Here is a 22,066-nt window from a genome sequence, read left to right as displayed (position 1 = left end):
AAATAAATAAACATTTTTAAAAAATTAGTTGATTGATATAGCAATTATTATAAAGACATATAGGAAAGAACAATAGAATGGCACTTTTGAATATGAAACTTTTTTTCCCCATTTAACTAGCCTGGAAAGCTCATAATATCCTTATTTGTTTACTTGTTTGTTTGTTTTTCTTTTTTTTTATCAGTTTTTTTTAATGTTTATTTATTTTTGAGACAGAGACAGAGCATGAACAGGGGAGGGGCAGAGAGAGAGGGAGACACAGAATCAGAAGCAGGCTCCAGGCTCTGAGCCATCAGCCCAGAGCCTGACGCGGGGCTTGAACTCACAGACCGCGAGATCATGACCTGAGCTGAAGTCAGACGCTTAACCGACTGAGCCACCCAGGTGCCCCAATGTTTGTTTTTCTTTATCTATGAAATAAAAATGTTTTCAGTGATCTCAAAAGTCTATCCTAAATTTGAAATTCTACTGCTACTAAAATGTTATCAAATTGAGTCCCTTCCTCCTTCCTTCCTTCCTTGCTTTCTTCCTTTCTTCTTCCTTCCTTCTTTCCTTCTCTCTCTCCCTCCCTCCTCTTCTCCCTCCCTCGTATTTCTTTTGTCTTTCTCAGAATTAAAATTCTGAAATGCCCAAATAATGATCTCCACTATGCGATGAATTTTTGGAAAAAAGATTGTCATGTCTACTTGTTTTTGTTTTTTGTTTTGATCCATAGATAATCCTGTGTTTTCTATGCTCAGCACTTTTTAATAGCTAATTAATTGATAATCCTTTCAAGATAAACCATGCTCAAACTAGATTATGCTGAGCTACTTATGCAGCCTTTTACTCCTGCTTTCATTTTACTCACCTTTCCCTTCCTAAATGCATATAAACAGACATGGCATGCCAGGGCCTTTGCTATCCAACATTCTCTTAGTAGAGATTCTGAAATGAGGTTTAAAATAGACACCTCCTCTAGATGGACATAGTCTTGAGGCTCTTGGTATGGCTAGCAGATAATTGCTCTATGACAAAAAAAAAAAAAAAAAGAAAAGAAAAGAAAAAGAAAAAGAAAAAGGCCTCCCTTCACGAGGTTGAAGCAGTACAGGCAGTCCTGTAGTGTACGAGGCCACATAGCTTGGCAAGTGAAAAGTGGGCTACATATCAATGCCCTCTCAGAGGCTCTGACAAGGATCTTTGAGCAGTCCATAACTGTGCACTTGTACAGTTATTTGCTAGGAAAGCTCTCTTCTTGATATTCTCACATATTTATTTCCTTTCAAGGTAGAAAAATAACCTTAACTATATATACTCACTTCGTTTCTGTTTTAAAACATTGCTTTTCCAAAAATAATAATAATAAATTAGGAGGGACTCTGTTCAGAAAAGAATGAGAATTTCTTGAGCATCATAATATATAATGCAGAGAAAATACCTTGGGAAATATAACAAGAAAACAATTAACCAATCTAAACATTTTAGCTGAGGTCTGGATGCTAAATTAAATAACCTGCCTAGATCCTTATGGTTCCGGTACTAGATATACTTCACTCTCTTTCAGTATCCAGGAACTGAAGGAGATGTGGTTCAGTTTTAAATGTGCTTGAATTAATTCTGGGGACAGGTATTTGGGTAAGTAAGAGAGAGATGTTTCAAAAAATTGAAATCTCTGGTTTTTCATAGGTTCTAGTATAATATTAACACTTTATATGCATAATGTCAATCTTTGTATTGAGTTTACTCAATCTTATTATAATATGAAAATGGTTTTTGGAGAGCTTTGCATTCTACATTATTCCCGTAAGAAATTTGAAAGGAAGAAATGTGCAGAAACAACTACTTGAGATTGGATAAGTATATATTGGGTGATTTTTCTGATTATATTTTTAAAATATTGTTCCCAGACTCATGTACACATTTGGAAAAACTAACTTCACATATTTATTATGTATATTTTAAATGGGAGAAATACCATTAAAGTCCATGGAGTAAACATGTAGTCATTTTGTAAATTATTTATCTGGAAACCTCAGGAGCTTTTGCTGCTGTTTCATCTGTCAGTTAAATTTGTTTTAGTGGTATAAGTAATAGTTATGTGATATTATTGTACAAAGTAGTCATGAAAATATGTACAATTTACTTGTAAGACTGTTCAAATAAATAAAGATATAAGGGTATATTCCCTCTTGATCAATGCATATAACTCTGCAAGTGCCAATCAGCCTTTTGCTTATTCTTCTACGTGAAAATGTACACACTAATTTAACCTATCCTTTTTTGTTCATTTTTAGAAAATGAGTTATATGTCACAATTTCAAAGTTTATAGACATTTGTAATTTCATACAATCTTAAGAGTTGCATTTGAAGAATTTTGCAGATTCCTGAATTAATTATTATTAAAACATCATGTAACATAATGAAGCAATCTAAAAATAATACATCAACTTTTTTAGTAGACCAAAAAAAATACACAAAGATAATGCACTAATATTAATTTGTGTGTGTTTCTCTTTTTTTTCTCTCTCTTCTTATAAAGACATCAGTCATGTTGAATTAAGAGTCTACCCTTATGACCTTATTTAACCTGATTTCCTCCTTTAAGGCCCTGTCTCCTCCTCAAAGGCCCTCCTTAAAGGCCCTGTCTCCTTAAAGGCCCTGTTGAAGGTTAAGGTTTCGACATATGACTATTAAGGGGACCTAATTCAACTCATAACACCATGTAATTGGTGGCTAGTTTAATTTAACTAGGGTGTGGTATGGACCCTGCTTTGCTAGGACCAAATAAAATAAAAATAATAGAGATAATGAAGTAAGACTACTGGTAATGAAACTGAATTAAAGAATCTAAGTTTAAGAATAGACAAGAAGTATATAAAAAGTGTAAATAGAAGAAGTATATATAAGAGGTATAGGTATAAGTAGGTTCAATTGATGTTATATGCAGATAAATGGCTACTCTGAGCCTATGTGAATTTCTAAATTAAAGGAGGCCTTGGTCTTTATGTCAGTTACTGGGTCTTATCTGGAATTTCAATCCATTCCAGGGAATTCCTAGAAGCTTCAGATTCAATTCATGTTCTCCAGAATTTATCAAAGACTATCAGTTGTAATCTCTGATTACATAGAAACCAACTGCATATTTAGGTATAATCAACTAACGCTCACCACCTTCCGCATGCGCCAAACATGCCCTCCATGTTGTGATATCCTCAGCATCTAGAGTAGCTCCTGAAACATATTAGACTCTCCAAATATGCTTATTGAATCATTTGGAAATAAATTTAATTCTTCATATCTTTGCTAAATCAAATTTCTACTCTTGGTACAGTTATGCGGTAGTTTTTAGAGAAACTCTTTCTATAGTAATTTAGCTTTGAAACATTTGTGCTATTGGATTTTATTGGCACAGTCAGCCCGTTGCAAGTTCACTGGTTCATATGCTAGGATGTTTTCTGATTCCTGCAGGGGAGCAAAGTGATTCCCAGAACATAGAATTGTGCTATTATTCTAGCTTCCTTTACTTATTCTGAGAGCAACTCAGAATCTAGACATTAAAGGAAAGCCCCAAATTTCAAACACAAAAGTGACAAGAACTTCCATTTTCTTGACACTCTCCTGGGGGAATAGTGGCTGTTATTAGGTTGGATTTGACAGCATTGATTGATTGTCAATTTGATTTAAGAGCACAATGCCCCCCCCTTTCATTTTATTCTTGCCAAGGACCCTGTACAATTTCACTAAATTTTTTTATGCAGCCTTCACTTCACTCACCCCCATGTATCCTTCCTTGCCACTTACATATTTGGAAAGGGGATAGTTTAATAATATGGCAGTTTAAGTAGAAGCCAATTTTTATTTTTTTCTCCTGTGCTTTATTGTTAGGCAGCTTTTTAAAAAGTTCTTTTCTATTTCTGTGTCATATGAAGCCAACTCCATCTCCTTCTAATCTAAATAATTCTTTGCAATAATTTAGCCTCATCCCAGTCCCCAGTGTTGTTCTGACCCTTAGCCAATATTTGGTTTGAGTTCTGTAGATTTCCAGTTAGATGCAGGTGGCTTAGAACCAAAGAGAATCTCCTGAAGCCATTGTTTCCAATCCGGGGCTGGCAGAAAAACTCAATGCTAGATAAATGCTGTCTTTTCTGTTCTTCAAAATTTCAAGATCTTCCAGTGTTATTCAAAGTTATGCTGTGTTTACCTGGAGTACTATGTTCTTTCTTATTTTTTATTTGGAAAATTTCAAACCTATAGGGGAAAAGAAAAGACTAAAATGAATACTGTATAGTCTTCACTTGGATTCACCTTCTATTGATATCCCACAATGTTTGTTTCTCTCACATGTTCATTCCTTCTCACACCATATAAGTTTTCCTCTATCTTCCTATCTATCTATATATCTATGTATCTATCTATATATGTATCTATTATCTATCTACCTATCATCTATCATCATCATCATCATCATCATCATCATCTGCCCATCTCTTTATCCAATTTGAAAAGTCAGTGGAAGTATCATACTTTACCTCAGGAAGATTCCTACAAAACATCATAGACATGTATTTGTCCAATGCTTGAAAAAGTTACTAAAAGGCAAACAGGAAACTACATATCAATATGTTTATGTAACAGAAAGGGATGTTTCCATTTAATGACTCACCCGTGTGTGTGTGTGTGTGTGTGTGTGTGTAGACCAAAAGTCTCTATTGACTAAGGAACATGTGGAAATAAATAATAGTTGCAGGAGATACACACACACACACACACACACACGTGTGTGTGTGTGTGTATAAAATTATTTGACATGTGAATAAAGCATACTTAAAAGTTAAAATGGCAGAGGCATAAAAAGAAGTGCATTCTTGAGTTTTAAAATGCATCCCCTGCCAATTAGTCCTGAACCCAAGAGAACTGAGCTAGAGCTGAGCTGGCACTTTGCCATGACATGAAGAAAACTAGGGCTCTGATGAATTTTGACATGGCGGCACTTGCGGTCTCCCAAGGGACCAGCACACGCTGCTTTTCCTCACTGAGGTAATAGGCACAAAACCTGCATTAAGTTATGTTTCCTGTCCATACTGGAGACATGTAGTTAAAGCACACTGAAGCACAGAAGGGAAGAGAGGTAGCAAAAGTGAGTCTGCTGTCTAAAAGATGTGTGTGGAAGGAAAAGAGAATATGGTTATTAGGAAGACACTCTCAGCCCTTTGTAAGTTAAAGGATATCTTTTCTTTCTGAGAATCTACTGGTGGCATGGTTCTTTTTCCAGTAACTAATGAATGGCTAAAATTGTTTCACTTCCGTAGTAGTCTGGGTCTCCTGGGCTTTCTGGATCTGGAGCTATCACCCTAAGAATAACTGAGAGGCCAGAGAAATGAGGAAAAGGCAAATGTAGGGCATTCTGCACCAGGATGACTCAGGGAGGTAAAGTATGTGTCTGACCTAATGGAGTTGATGAGCACCATCTCAGTGACAGCCTGAGCTGCCTTCTATACCAACTGGGCTTCTTAGTCACCTCTTAAGGAAATTCTCTGGCTTGCAAGGTAAACTTTGAAAAAGGATGGCTAGGAATGTGATCTGATGGAGATAGGAGAAGAGGCAGGGGTAGATAGCCTGTCACCCTAGACACCATCTTCTTACAGGTATATCAAGGACATCCCCTGGTTTGTAATCTGCACACGTTCTTCCTTCCCTTCTCTCTTTCTCTTCCCCAACTCTTGTGCCGCTCAATTAAAAGTAAACTAAACTGAAGGCCCACATCGAAATTTTGTGTTTTAGCATCTCAAAAACAGAAGCATACATAATTACACTGTGTCTTTTTGCTTTCATTCAGTTAAGCTACAGAACTTCATAGATGGTAAATATTTAATTTTTTTCAGTTAGTCCACACATGCCATCATCATCATCATCATCATCACCATCATCATCATCGTCATCCACAACAAATGTTATTATGTATAGTTCCTGTTATCAATGGACTTAAAGTATATTTTGAGCACATTTATATAGATACAAATGTAAATATATATATATATATATATATATATATATATATATATATAGACATATATAGTCTGTTATAGCTGTCGAATAAATAGTATCAAACAAAATATTCTATTGGTGCTCAAAGAAGAAAGATCCTATAAGGATGCAAAAGTTTGGGGAAGTCCTCACAGAGTCATCATATACCTTAAGAAAAAAAAGACAAATTGAAAGATATTCCATACAATGTTTTTCTAAGGTAAAGGTCTAAACAGATCGGAAGGGATAATTTGGAAAGTCCGAAAGATTGATCGTTTGATAATAGCGAGTTAAATGTTTTGTAATGATTTTTAATGTAGCCTAAAAGAAGTTATGCAGCCAAGAGAAGTTCTTGAGAGGGAGAAAAACATATTACCACCATGGTTTAAGAATGCAAATTCAGGGTGCCTAAGTGGCTTAGTCCGTTAAGCGGCTGACTCTTGGTTTCTGCTCAGGTCATGATCTCATGGTTCATGGGATCAAGCCCTGCTCTGTGCTGTCAGTGCAGCACCCTGCCTCTCTGACCCTCCCCTGCTGTCTTTCTCTGTCTCTCTGTCTCTCTGTCTCTGTCTCTCTCTCTCTCAAAAACTTAGGAAAAAAAAAAAAGAATTCAAATTCATTGTCATTATGCAGAATGGATTAACTAGAGGTGATAATGGAAGAAAGGAGCTCACAGATATAGAGTAAAAAATAATCAAGTGCTATGGGAAAGAAAAGGAAAAAACAAGAAGGATATAGTGGCAGATAAAATAATATCAGTTAGTGGATGGTTAGCTTTAAGAAACAAGAGAGAAAAAGGAGTGAAAGATAACTCCCAGTTCCCAGGCTTTGATGACTAGGAAGTATGGTGATAACCTTAAGCCCTACAGGAAACTATAGTTAGGGAAAGATAGCTTCAGGGTAAAGAATAGAAATCTGAGTTGCTTCTTGATAAGTTGTTTACTAGAAAATAAAGGACTTGGAACTATTAGACAAAGTTGTCAAGGTTGGAAAGTAGTTCTTAGAATCATTGATACAGAAATGGTGATCCACATGTCTCATATTGAATCCCTTTATCAAAGGCTACTTACCCCCTTCTCTCTTTCACTAGATTATGCTTCCAATGTTCTTTGTTAGTACCATGTGGGCTCGGAGACTGTGCAAACCAGTGATTTGTTCTACGGATCTATCTGCCTGCTCTGTAACGTGCAGGTGGATCTTTAAATGGACATTCGTGGCTTCTCCTACAGTTTCCTTGTGCCCATATGTCTTATTATAATAAACACATCACTGGGTAAGCTTTTCAGATGAAGTGCCTCCACTACTGAGAATGTCTGCTTGTGCTCTTTGTCATCTTTATTAATTCAAGTTGAAACTTCACAGTTTTGGCCAGTCTCTTCTCCCAGTTTGGTAGTTGGTATTTGGGGTATTTTCGTGTTTAATTGAAAATGGAGCATGACACACACCATACCCCCCCCCATATCACTTGTTTCTTTTACTGTTATTTGTCTGTTTCAAGAAAGGGAAGTGAATCAGAATGTTTGCTGAACTATGAACGTAAGTTTTACTTCATTTTAGTTTGACTTACCTAGAGGATATTAAATGTTGGCAGAAAACAGATGTGAGAGGAAATTCTAGATCCTACTTCATAGGTTTTTGCACTAAGATATTGTTCTGTCTGGAGAATTGGAAAAGAGGATCCAAAACTTTTTTTATATCCAACTATATGAAACAGTCTGAGTATTCCTTGTTGATATCTAAGTGAACAGATTCATAACAGGAAAGTGTTTAGTTTTACTGGGACCTCTCCCATCTAGAAAACATTGGAAAACTATCACAGCTATTTCTGTGGTAGCAGGATTTCTTCTCTGTATTCTATAGCTATTCACGTGTGATTATTGAGAGGGAAAACATATCTATTGCTACATTCTAGAAAAACTTTTTCTCAATTTTGGTATGCTAATGTTCATAGCATTATATCTGCTTTATTGAAGTGGCTTACCTCAGTATCAATTATTGAAAGGCTAAGAAGATTAAAATATATTTGGGGTGAATTATAAACTCTTTCATACATTTTTGACAGGTTCAATAAAGTTTATAATGATAAATATGTTCTTTGAAAACCTGAAACTATTATCCTCTGCTTGGATCACATTGCAACTTAAGAATCCAAAGGAGGCAGAAAGTTTTATTGTAAAAGCTTGATAAATAAGAGAGTGAGAGAATGAGCTACTAGGATAAAAAAAAATAACCAGGACCTTAATTAATTTTTTTTCATAGAGTGAGGTTATTTTGCCTGAGGACTTGCCTTTTCCATTATTTCATTTTATCTGCATGGTTTCCTATTCATGTTAAATGGAGGAACACTATAGCTCATATTTTTCTTTTGCAAAGACTGCTTATTCTTTAATAAGGACAGGTAGTAGTTTCTTTGTGGAGCTAATTGACTTTCTTGCTGTGCACATAGAACCTTACAGCTAAACTAATGAATTTTAGATAAATAATGGAAGTTTCTTAACTTTATACAAGTTTCATCAAAAGATGTTGGTATTTAATCTGATACAGATTCAATAGAGAAATAATTTTACTTACTAAAATATTGCAAAACAAACATTTATCTGTAGGTCTGTTTTTTAAAACTGAAATGTGCTTTCTGCAAAAAACATTAAGTAGTTCATACATTCAGGCTAGTACATGAATGCATTGCATAATGAAACTGAAAACTATATTAGTACTATTCATCTTAGTTTTGAATCCTGGAAAAAAGACCTGTCGTCCAGAAAACAAATATATATATATATATATATATATATATATATATATATATATACACACACACACACACACACACACACATGTATGGTGGATATATTTGTATCCACCATATATATATATATATATATATATATATATATATACACATACATATAAGTATACTTATATATATGTATATATATATATATATATATATGGTGGATATACATATATGTATATATATATGGTGGATACAATTAGTAAAATGAAGCTTAAAAATGTTAACTTGTCTAAAGCTACAAAACTAATAAGTTTCCGAGTGCATAGACTCCAAAGGGGAACTAGTGATTGGGTTAGCCAAGGAGCATGAATTACAAAGGAATATGGATTTTATACAAAGCTACAAGATGAATAGCCTGGAAGTTACTTTGGACATGAAGCAGATGTTAATACCATATATCAAAACCAAGAATAGGTTCAAATTCAGCCAGTACCTTTTATAATCAGCCTTGGAGTTTGCCATGATTAATGAAGCTACTACTTGAAGAATGCTGATTTTTAATGAAATCATGCTTAACAGCAAGTTAGATTAAAAATGCGTTAAATAAAATAAACTCCCAAGAGGAAAAAATTTTGCCTTTTGACTTTGAGGACAATGTCCACCTACTCCAACAGTAAAAATGATAAAAACAAAGTGCACTATATAATTGAGACTAAATAAGTATTTATTGAATAAATTGCTATGAACTATTTCACTTAATTGCAATGTTACAAAAATATAAGACTTAGTTGCAATATCAATAAAGATAACTATATAGATAGGTACCCCAGGTAATTATTTGAAGATTGAATAACTAAGTTCTAGAATCTTTACCACAAATTTACTACTTTATATAAACCTTATATGTTTTAGTAGTATTATATAATTTCAATGCAAATTAAGACTTTTTCATATTGATCCTAAAAAAAAAAATTGTATTTCTGGTTCACACTATAGCTAAATGTGAGAAGGAAAAGAGCTTCAGAAACTTCAAGATCTCATAGACCATGCACAAAGCGGATGTTGTATATATATAGAGAGAGAAATCATGATGGATAGTACTTAATATTGATATATAACTAATATAAATCTGATTTTTGTTTTCTATGGGGTGACATAAATTCAAGGTATGGAAAGTTATGTAATTTTAGACATAAAAATAAGAAAAGATCTATTTATATTTGTTGACATTTTTCTTGGCCTCTGAAGTTGCACCAGCTGAAATTAAGCCATTTTACTTTAGCTTATAAAAAATTCTTGAATTACATGCGTTTTCTCATGTATAGACCCAACTGTGTGGTTTGGAGTGGCACTTCAGTCCACACATTTCTTGATCATCATAGCTGCATGTTCAAAGTTTTAAAGAGAAAAACTAGTGTACAACTAGGATGTCAAAAATCATGTGTGGGGTCTTGCATGTTCGGAGAGTGTTGCCTATACTGTGGTTCTAGTATGTAGAAGACAACATATAGCCTTTATAGCTTTATAGTTGTCAGTAAGCCTCTCTACCTCTTATCCCAAGCTCCGGCTGCACAGGAGGAAACATCCAAGTATCCTCAAGTGTTACACTTATCTCCTACTGAGAAAATACTATATTCCACTACTTGTGATGAGTGTAGTTAATCATGAAATAAAGTGAGGTTTCTATATAAATAAAATGACAGTTCAGCCCAGAGAATAGAAACAAATCAAGACATTGATTCTTGGTGTTTCTCTGGAAAAGAATTACATCCACATTCACCTCGAAATAGTACTCCAGTATAATTATATTGAGTCAGATAGCATTACCTTATGCTTCTGGATTATTTTTCATCACTTTTCTTAACTATATTCGTTGACAGGCAAAATTCTGAAAACCACCCTCTCCTCCCACCCCGAGATGCAACACCTAATTCCTGAAACTTGTTAATACAATAAGATCCCACTTCCGTGATTATATGTCATGTTATTTATTTAGTCCAGTTGACCTCATGATAGGGAAATTCTCTGTATGGCCCTGACCTAAACAAAGGAACCCTTAAAAGCAGCAGAAGAAGGCGGAAAGTAAAGGCAGAAAGATTTGAAACATTAAAAGTACTCAACATGCTATTGCTGGCTTTAAAGATAAAGAAAGCCACATAAAAAGAAATACGAGAAACCTCCTGGCGAAGAGAATGGCCTCCCCCTGACAGTCAGAAAGAAATCAGGGATGTGAGACCTGAAACCACAAAGAACTGGATTTTTCCAACGCGTTTAATGAGCCTGGAGGTAGACACTTTCCTAGAGCCTCCAGGTAAGACCTCTGCCGATGCCTTGATTTTCCTGCTTAGTGGTACCCTGAGCACAGACCCAGCCAAACATGCCCAGACTTCTGACCTACAGGACTGTGATCTAATAAATGGGTGTTGTTTTAGGCTACTAAGTCTGTGGTAATTCATTATGCAGCACTAGAAAACTAATATGATATACTTGCATGTTTTGTGTTTTGAAAGATGAAAAAAGTTATTAGAGCATTCAGATCCTCAAGTCTTTAAACACAGTGAATAGTCATAGGAACAAAATTATCATAACTTTCTAAATAGAAGTTCAGGGTTGGACTACACTGGAAAAATATATCTTCAGATATCCTCTGAAACTTCACACCAATAACAGACATAAAAAAAGTTGTCTTTGGATGAAGTTAGTAAGAATAACACATTGAATTCTTCCAATCATAAAAATAGACTTCTTGTTATTTCTACCTTCACAAATCTCATTTTCCCCCTTACTAATATTCAGTATTCCAGGATTATCTACAGGAAAGAAAACTGGAGCCTCACAAGTGTAATTTTTGGAAATATTGGGAGGCTACATTTTCCTGCTTCTCTTGCAGCTAGGTTGAGGCCATGTGATTGATTTCTTGGCAATGGAAAATATACAAAAATAATGCATGTCATTTCCATATGTGGCCCTTAAAAGAGATAGTCAAACCTCTGGGTTTTTTCTTCCTCTTCCGTGATGATATCAGTGAACATTTGTTTAAGATAGTAGCCTCACAAAATTAAAAAAAGAAAAAAGAAAAAAAAAAGCTTAGATTTCTGAGTTACTGCATGCAAGAAAGCCCCCAATGAAACCTTACAGACCCACACCAGAAAGAAATCTTTATAATGTTAATATACTGAAATGGCAGTTTCAGTTGATTTGTTGTAGGAACTAGCATTAATCTATCTCCTTTCATATTTTCTCTTAAAACTATGATGTAGCTATAAGTAGTCTCACAAATCAATAAATCACTGCTATAAGTATCTTAAAGTTTAATACATCATTTTCTCACCCTACTAACTCTAGCACTATCCTAGAGACTGGCAAAAAGTGTATGGGAAGTAAATAGTTTCAGATGAATGAAGAAATGCCTTGCTTTTCTAGATATAATCTGCTCTTCACTAAGGAATATAATGTAGTCTACCTAACATTTCACTAAGATGGCCTATAGTCAACAAAGCTTTGTCAGACAACTGCTCTGAAGGCCTAGACTCAGAGAACAAATACAATAATCCCCTGAACTTTACTTACTACCTACATTGTTCAAGCCTTTTGTTCTAGAAGACAATTACAATTATACTTACTAAAAATTTTCATATCCTCCAGATTACAATAAGGTTAGCAGCCATAATAATAAAGGTAAATATACTTTAAAAAATACCATTTGGGGATTAAAAATAACATGGAGAGGGTGCTGGGTGGCTCAGTCGGTTGAGTGTCTGATTCTTGATTTCAGCTCAGGTCATGATCTCACGGGTTCTTGAGTTTGGCCCTGTGTCCGGCTCTGTGCTCACAGTGTGGAGCCTGCTTGGGATTCTCTCTCTGCCCCTCCCCTGCTTGTGCTCTCTCTCCATCTCAAAATAAATAAGTAAACTTTAAAAAAGAAAAGAAAAAAAGCATGGAGTTTTCTAACATTAGCTGTGTGCTAATTTTGGACTGCCTAATCCAATATAAACCAACATAGGTAAAATAGAAAATTTAAAAATCTAAAGCACATATTTATTCTGAAAACATGATAAATATCACCATGTACTAAAAACTGAATTCATATGCATGGTATAAGTAGCAGCTGAAGTGAAGTGATGGGAAGTTCAACTCCTAACAGAAATCAAAAGTACTTTTATGTTTGCAAGAACGTAAGCCAGGCTCAACACAGCAAACCAGGGACTCAGAAGAGCCTCTAATTGTAATAAAAAGCACAGATAGAATATGACCACTATCTGGGGCTCTTATCAGAAACTGGCTGTTTAGTTTAGGTTTCAGGAAGGAGCAAAAATAGGCTAATAGCCTCAAACTGGGACAAACTACCTAATGGGTCAGGACCTGGATTTGCAGGGTCCACAGGACGCAGAGCCCTCAATTGTTAATTTATGATCTTGTCTCAGACAGGTACTTGAGGAGAACAGGTAGAGACAATTGAAAATTGATGTATCCAGGAGAGAAAAAGTTTTCACAAGAGACAAAAAGTTGCCAACAAACCAAAATAAAACACATTAGTCAATTCAATCCTGAAAACTGCCAGAAAAATATATCATATAAGCCAACAATCCAAATAAAATACAAATAAAGCAATTAAACAAATTAAATAATTCACTCCCAGAAAAAAGAAAGCAAGCGATTTTAAAAAAAGAAATTCTTGATCTTCAAAATAGATAAAAAGCAATGAAAATGCACAGGAAATAGCAGTACTGTAATCAAGAACAGATTGATATGAAAAAATCAGAAATATATGAGCTATGACAATATGAGCAATTGAACTTATTCATATAATTATTCGATAAAATTAAAACTCATTCAGGGCGCCTGGGTGGCTCAGTCAGTTGAGCATCCGACTTTGGCTCAGGTCATGATCTTGTGGTTCCTGAGTTCGAGCCCCTCATCGGGCTCTGTGCTTACAGTTCAGAGCCTGGAGCCTGCTTTGGGTTCTGTGTCTCCCTCTCTCTCTGCCTCTCCCCGACTCATGTTTTGTCTCTGTCTCAAAAATAAATAAACATTTAAAAAAAAAAACCTCATTCATGAAAAAACTCTTAACAAAGTCATACTAAAATGCTCTGTAAATGAAATAAACACTAGAAGGGACACAGCTGAAATTAGCATTAGTGAACTGGAAGATAGTAATTAGAAATACAACCAGGGTCGCTCAGTTGGTGAAGCATCCAACTTTGGCTCAGGTCATGATTTCTCAGTCAATGAGTTCAAGCCCCGCATCCGGCTCTGTGCTGACAGCTGAGAGCCTGGAGCCTGTTTCAGATTCTGTGTCTCCCTCTCTCTCTGTCCCTCCCCTGTTCATGTTCTGTCTCTCTCTGTCTCAAAAATAAATACACGTTAAAAAAAATGATATAATTGTCTACCTAGAAAATCTAAGAGGATCTAAAAACAAAGCTACTGAGTAAGGTAAAACAATGTAATCAATTAAACGTCAAGAGATCTTTATAGTACAATAATCTCCAGTTAGAAAATACAACAAAAATGTTTTGGGTCCTCCCCCTCCAGAAAATAAGGTTACTATGAATGAATATAATAAAAGATGTGTGAGAGCTTTATAGAAAAAAATTGTAAGGACCTAAAAGAAAACCTGTGTAAATTGAGGGATTTACTGTGTTGATACATGTCATAAAAATGTCAAGTGTTCTCAAATTTATCTATAATTTTAATTCAAGTCCACTGAAAGTCTCAAAAGGATTTTTGAGACTTTTCTGAGAGTTGAAGAACCGATGAAAGAGTCAGTGTTCAAGAATAATGAAAACAATGTTGAAGAAGAAAAACAACAGATGGAACTTAATTCACTTTAAGGTAAAATTATGATAAGACTACAGCCCTGGAAATAGTGTGATATGAGTATAGTCTAGAAACGTAACTTAATGGCACAAAACAGAAATAAGTTATTAACCCAACTGTGTTTGGAAATACAGTGTAAAATAGAGGTGGCCTTACCAATCAATTGGAAACAGATGATCTACTGAAAATGTGTTGTTGGAACAATCACTTATCCATGTGATATAAAAAATAAAATTAGATCCCTAATTCCCACTATTTATCTAAATCAATTCTCGGGATAGTGAACACCGAAGTAACAAACAAAAAACTTCACACCCTTAGCTGGAAACCTAGAAGAATGCTTCATTTTTTTTCAGTAGAATGAATTTATCAAAGAAATAATAAGTACCGTAAAAAATGACAAATTAAACTATGTCTATTTTTAAACGTTTGGTGTCATAAAAACACCACAAACAAGGTTGAAAAGCAAGGATGTTATAAGATATCTGACACATCTATAACGTTCAGATTTAAGTTCCTAAAATACATAGAGAACTTCTACAAATACAGATGAAAAAGATTACAGACAACCCAGTAAATTTGAGCCTTGTCAAAGTAAAAGAACACAAATAAATAGAAGAGGATGACCTAATGGCCCAAACCACAAAAAGCTCAACAACCTCAGCAGCAATCTCGAGAATGCAAGTTGGAAACAACTTGATCATGTGTTTTCAACGAACAGATTTTCCAAAATTAAGTCAGAAAATAATAAAAATTGATGAGTATGCAGTACGTGCGTAAGTTATTGAGGAAAGAGGGTAGAATCTGATTTCTCCGTCACTGAGGGCAGGGATGAAAATTGGTACACATATTTTATTTTAAGATTAATTTGACAATATTTAGAAAGATTGAATTATATAAGTGCAGCAATTTTGCTTCCAAATGCACCCCCCAGTTAATCTGAAGCATAAGCCACAAGGTGATATCGGGAAAAGATGTTCAATGCAGAAGTTTCGTAGAGGGAAAAAAACCTGAATAATATTTAAATGTCTAGGGACTAAGGGGTAAATAAAATACAGTATTTCATATTCAGAATACAATGATAGAATGATCTGATTAGATATCTATGTTTAAAAAATGTATTTTAAAACAATAAAATGAAGTTTGGCATCAAGATCTAGCGCACAAAACATTCTCTGTTCTTTACCAGTACTTTTCTATAAAACTTTTGCTTTGAGTTTTTATAATCCAAATTCAAACCCACGGCTGCCTCTTGGGATGGAAGGAATTTTTAAACCTCAGAAAGATAAAGAGAATTTAACTGTAATGAGATGGTTTGTATCTTTCCTGTATTAAAAGATTTAAAGCCAATATGACAAAAGTTCACATTTTCTTTTGGGTTATTTGGTGGATGGCTATTTTATACCCTTGCAGTCATCTGTGCTGCTGTTTTGGTTCCATAAAATGTGCTGGATGTGAAGTTTGTCACATGATTTATTTCTGTCATACCTTTGAAAGATTAATTCCTAATTTATAACACCTGGGATGATGCGTTAACACACGATAATTATAAAACAGTCCCAGTCTCCCATCAAGTGTTCAGAGGATAGAGTCTGAATAAGTACGCAGGCGAGAAGACTATATGGACCTCTTGACAAGAGCAAACAGTGTACATAACACCCTTCATATGTCTCATGACAGTATTCTAGAGAAATACCATGATTTTCCCTGAGGAAAAGGATGCATCTTTGGAACGTACATCTCTAATCGATATTCTCTGAGGCAGCAAACACATCGGCCACCTTTATACAGTTGGCAGAAACTCGGCTACATTCCAGTAATTAACTCAGGTTGGGTGAACACAGTGGGAAGGGGATACAGAAAGGTTTTCTATCCCTCTCCCGTCAAGTAGCAGCCACGGCCCGCTGTACAGGGAGAATCACATTCTGTCAGACTTGTAGATTCCTGAGCGCAGGACACAAACCTTATGTCCTTGGACAATGCCAAGCTCTGTATCTTATCTTTCCTTCCACTGACGCTGGAAGGTTGTCTTTGTCCCATTTTCTATTGCAATAACTATGAATGAAATTTGGTATAAAACGGTTATGGAATTTCTGATTTATTAGATTCTAAAAGAATCCAATACTCTGTCACAACAGTGAATAGGAAAGAAATTAATTCTTTGCTGAATAGAATTGCTATTTAGCTGCTTTGTTTCTCTTTAAAGTATAGCCCAAATTGGAGTAATTATCATTGGAAGTCAGGAACCTAAAGTGGCCCAAATTATTTTTCGTGTTCAATTCAGTAATTGTACTCGCATAAATAACAGTATTTGTCTATGGAGCTCCAGACATTTCAGTTTGTTAGGAACTGTTTAAGCCAAATCAAATATTATTAATGCATGCACCAAAACAAAGGGGTAAAAGAGGTTTCAAACAAGAGAATTAGAGAACAAAAAAATAATAATAATAAAGGAGAAGAAAGCTTATACAGATTATATCAGTGGGTGAAAATGTTACGGGCATCATGAATTTAAAATTTTCATTTTTAACCCTATCTTGGTTTCATCTTCACTCCGAAAAATAACCTATATAAATTTTTCACTAGCCCTTAATGTTAGATGATTTAAAATATCGTTTCTTTCAAAACCCTGAGAGCAGACTCTTTTCTTCTATCAACTAATGCATGTAAGTGTGACCCATAATAATGTTTGGCAGCTTCTTGGCTGATCTGCATAATGAAAAAGAAAAACAAACCTGTAATACCTTGAATTCTGAATTGTGTCCTTTCCGCCTGTGTTGGGAAATTCTTTGCATCACCCTTTTATTACTTAACTGATCATGCAAATTTCAAGGTGTATGTTTACAAACATTTTGTTGTGTTTCTCATGCTATTAGCATTCTGAAGCTTTCTCTTTCCAGGTTTCTATGGTAACAAGTGTATGGCACATTCATTAAAAAGAAGTTCTGTTTAATTGATCTACTAATGTATTGCTTAATAGTAACTGTTAAGCAGTCTTTTGTTTCCAAGTCATATTTAGGGTTCACCTATTTGCATAAAAACATTTCATTAGCTGAAACCAATTATTAATAGTAATTTTCTTTCTTTAGTTTTAAATAACTAAACCGTCATTGAGGTCTTCTGAATAGCAAATATTTGTAGCTTTCAGAACCCACTTGCTGTATGAGCTTGGCTTGCTTTGTTTCTGTGAGCAGCAAGAAAATTATAGAGCTTGAAAATTTTGATCAAAGAAGAAAAAAAAATGAGAGGTCCCCTCCTTACAATTGAAAGTTAGATATTCAGGTAAGCTAACTCTAGGCCACCTAACGTATTTAAAAACAATGATAGCTATTTGTTACTTTTAATATTAAAGTATACGAAGTACGGGGTGCCTGGGTGGCTTAGTCCATCGAGCATTCGACTTTGGCTCAGGTCATGATCTCCCGGTTTGTGAGTCTAGCCACCCCCACCCCCCCAGTCCAGTTGGGCTTTGCTGACAGACAGCTCAGAGCCTGGAGCCTGCTTCAGATTCTGTGTCTCCCTCGCTCTCTGCTCCTTCCCCACTTGCACTCTCTCTCTCTCTTTCTCTCTCTCTCTCTCAAAAATAAATAAACATTGGGGCCCCTGGGTGGCTCAGCCGGTTAAGCGGCCGACTTCGGCTCAGGTCATGATCTCGAAGTCCGTGAGTTCGAGCCCCGCATCAGGCTCTGTGCTGACAGCTCGGAGCCTGGAGCCTGTTTCGGATTCTGTGTCTCCCTCTCTCTGACCCTCCCCTGTTCATGCTCTGTCTCCCCCTGTCTCAAAAATAAATAAAACGTTAAAAAAAATTAAAAAATAAATAAACATTAAAAATTATATATGTTTACATGGTATAAATATCAAATTTACCTCGGAACCTTTTTATGGTCCTCAAGGGAAATCCTGACACTACATGTGTATTTAAAGATATATGAACTTACTTAGAATTAATGCCTGTAGGTATGAAGATTTTCAAGTAAAAGAGAAGTGTTGTTTTATTTGGGTTGAAATAATAAACAAATTATCTTAACAATGCAAGCCAAAACACTTACAATTGATATTTATCTTTGAGTAAAATGAGGTTAAAGTGTGAAGGCACATAACCACATGTGTATGAGAATTTTTGTACATGTCTACACATTTTTGAGAGACAGAGAGTGTTTTAGAGTTATAGCTAGAAGTTGGAATATATTATATGCCAACACCAAAGATTTATTCTAATCAGTTTGATAAATAGACTAATTCTCAACTACATATGTTGTTGTTAAAATATTAAGGGACTTGATTCTAAAAAGATAAGCTAAGAACCATAATTTGAATGCCAAATATGCACATTACTGACCAAATCTCTTTGAAATGCCAATTCAGTATGTCTTTAGACATACTCACTTATATTTTCAAAAATAATAATCCTACGTCTTTCATCTTTGACCCTACATATAGTCTTGTCCAGCTAATTCTTGGATTACTTTTATTCAAAGAATTGTTTTAAAATCAAATCATATGCCACTAAACGTAGTATTAGAATAGTTTATTGGATGCAATCACATCACCTTTCCAAACTTCCAGAAATATAATTAACACACACATTCTTTCTTTCTCTATTTCTCTCTCACCCTATATTCTTGACCTCTGTGTGTATTTGCAGATACATTAAGAGCATTAACATTATGCTACGATTAAAAAGCATTAACATTATGCTATGATTAAAAACAATGCTGCTTGACAAGATACTTTTACAATTCTTTTTGATGTCATTCAGTTAAGAATGGATATCTTTTACATTCTTACAAACTAAGTGGATATTGTCTATGGAAGCTCTCTTAGTTTTCTGATAGATGTTTCCATTTTATAATATGAAGCATTAGTTTAATTTTGCTAAAGTAATAATGACATATAACACAAATAAACTTAATATTAAATATATTATATTTCTAAAGTGTGTGAAAGTTACATTTATAATCTTTTCATGTGTGAGATCAGCAAATCAGTTGATGAAGAATGGAAAAATTTTTCATTCTGCTTGATTAAAAATATTTTGGGGGCACCTTGGTGGCTCAGCTAAGCAACTGATGCTTGGTTTTGGCTCAGGTCATGATCTCATGGTTCATGGGTTTGAGCCCCACTTTGGCTGACAGTGTGGAGCCTGCTTGGGATTCTCTCTCTCTCTCCTTCTCTCTGCCCTTCCTGTGCATGCTCTCTCTCTCAAAATAGATAAATAACTTAAAAAATATATATGTATATATATTTTCATCAGAATATGACCAGATAAATGACAAAAATTCAGTTACTTATTATATTAAATAAAGAATAAAATGGGGATCTTTTGTAAAGAAACTCCTGAGGGACCATTGCTATCAGTGAAAAGAATTTTAGCTTAAAATACCATCATGGGTGTAACTTAATAGAGTCAGATGAAGACAGTATATCAGTATATCCAATTACTTTGGAATTTTCTTATTTATGACAGATTAACAACACCCTTAACAAGATCCAAAATCTGAATTTGGACAATTATTTTTCCCTAGTTTATCATAGAATGAGGAGGCTAGTTTTAACTCCAGAGTGTTCAAAAATGAAATAGTATCTTTAATTTTGTTTTAAAACAGTAAGCAGTTTCTGAACTTGGGATTTCAGTATTCATTTCATTTTATTGTAAGGAAAATTAAATTCAGTGCATATTTACTTTAAATGTAAAATGCTCTTGCTATGACAACAGTAACTAAAATTTATTAAGTAAACTTTAAAATTTTAATTGTCAGGTAAAATTTACAAGAAAAATATAAACTGAAAGTAATCTAAAAGAATGCTGGCATTCAAATAAATTTCTCATTAAAAATTCTTTCTATATCCTTTATTCATGCTTTAGCAAATATTTATTAAGGATTTAATATGTGCTAGGCACTCCTTGCTATAGGCATTTGATATACAATGAAAAAAAAAAACCCAAAAGAACAAAACTAAATCCCAACCATACACACATCTATACAAATACCTTTGCCTTCATTGACGTGTTCTAGCAAGAAGAGACTAGAAGTGAACCATGGATATAACAAATACCTGTGTTAGAAGGTGAAAAGAACTATAAAAAGTAGATAGAATAAAGAGGGTATAGCTGGAGGATCAGGAACGCCATAGATGGGGGAGCGGGAGGCTCAAGGCAGGCCTCTATGAAAGGTGAGATTTTACAACACAAGGGCATGAAGGAGCTAGGCAAGTGGACATCTGGATGTGGTAGGTTCGAGAAAGAGGGAACAGCTACAGCAAAGGCTCTTAGGTAGGAATATCCAGGACTGGATTACATGAATAGTAAGGAGGCTAGTGCAGCTATAGCTGAGTGAGCTGAGGGAGGAGAAGAGCTAATGAGGTTGGAGATGGGGCCCATCGGCTACAGCCACACAGGCTACTGCAAGGGTTTTGACATTTACTCTGGTGAAATGGGAAACCACTTCATTGAAGGTTCTTCCAGTGTGGATATCACTTGGTCTCACTTAACTTGCAAAAAAAGATCATACTAGCTGCTCTTTAGAGAATAAACTGTACGCAGATTTTTCTGGTTAGTATGATTGTATGAAAAAGTGTCCCAAAACTTTGTGGCTTAAAACAGCCATTTTATGTTGCCATGATTTTGAAGCTCAGAAATTCAGGAAGGTCTCTGTTGGACAGTTTTCACTTGGGGCTTCTCATGGCAGTTGCATGCCTAGAATGGCTGGGGCAGCACTGACTCAAAGGTTCACCTGGGCAGGATATCAAGGATAGCTCACTCATAGGGCTGAAAGATGATGCTGTCTGTTGGCTAGAGCTCAGCTGGAGCTGACAACCAAAGTACCTCCATGTAGCCTTTATAGGATAAGGTCTAAACTCTTTATAAGAGTTGGAATAAGTGTCCCGGTAGAGAAGGACAAAGTAGTAGCTGCATGGCTCTTATGAGGTAGTTTCACAAGTCATATAGCATTACTGCCTCCATATTTTAATGGTCAAAGAAATCCAAGCTATCCTGACTCAAGAGAGTTGTGACAAAGAATTTGTAGCCATTACGTTAAACCCTTTAGGTTGCTTCATGGCTACTAATTATTTACATTCCCACAATAAGTCTAATATGTTCACCCTTGGAAGACACTGTACTCCAAAATTTCTGTTACATTACAGCATCAGGCTTGGGCCTGAGATCACCTAAATCTTATCTGGATACAAATGAGATTCCTCAGATGTAATTCCTTGGAAACAGCTCTTTGGGTATCATTCACTTTGATCGGAAGACTTATAAACAAGAGGACATTTTATCTAACCTTCCCCCTTATAGTCGGCATATAAGGTTAGGACAGGTGCAGGATCTGAACTGCCATTCAGTAGCAGGATATGAGAGGCACATTGCAATCACTGAGTGATGTTCACCGCCTTTTATTCCAAGAGAAAAAAATCAAAATTTCCTTCCGATAATAGAATTGAGCATAAAGTAAAGAATCTTAGGATATGTACTTGAGGTACAGAAACCTATGAACAATAAAAAAGAC

The sequence above is a fragment of the Panthera pardus genome, unplaced genomic scaffold (assembly GCF_024362965.1).
Source record: "Panthera pardus isolate Hobbes unplaced genomic scaffold, ASM2436296v1 HiC_scaffold_2, whole genome shotgun sequence".
NCBI lineage: Eukaryota > Metazoa > Chordata > Mammalia > Carnivora > Felidae > Panthera > Panthera pardus.
The sequence above is the reverse complement of the archived record's forward strand: the minus strand, read 5'-3'. Positions refer to the sequence as shown.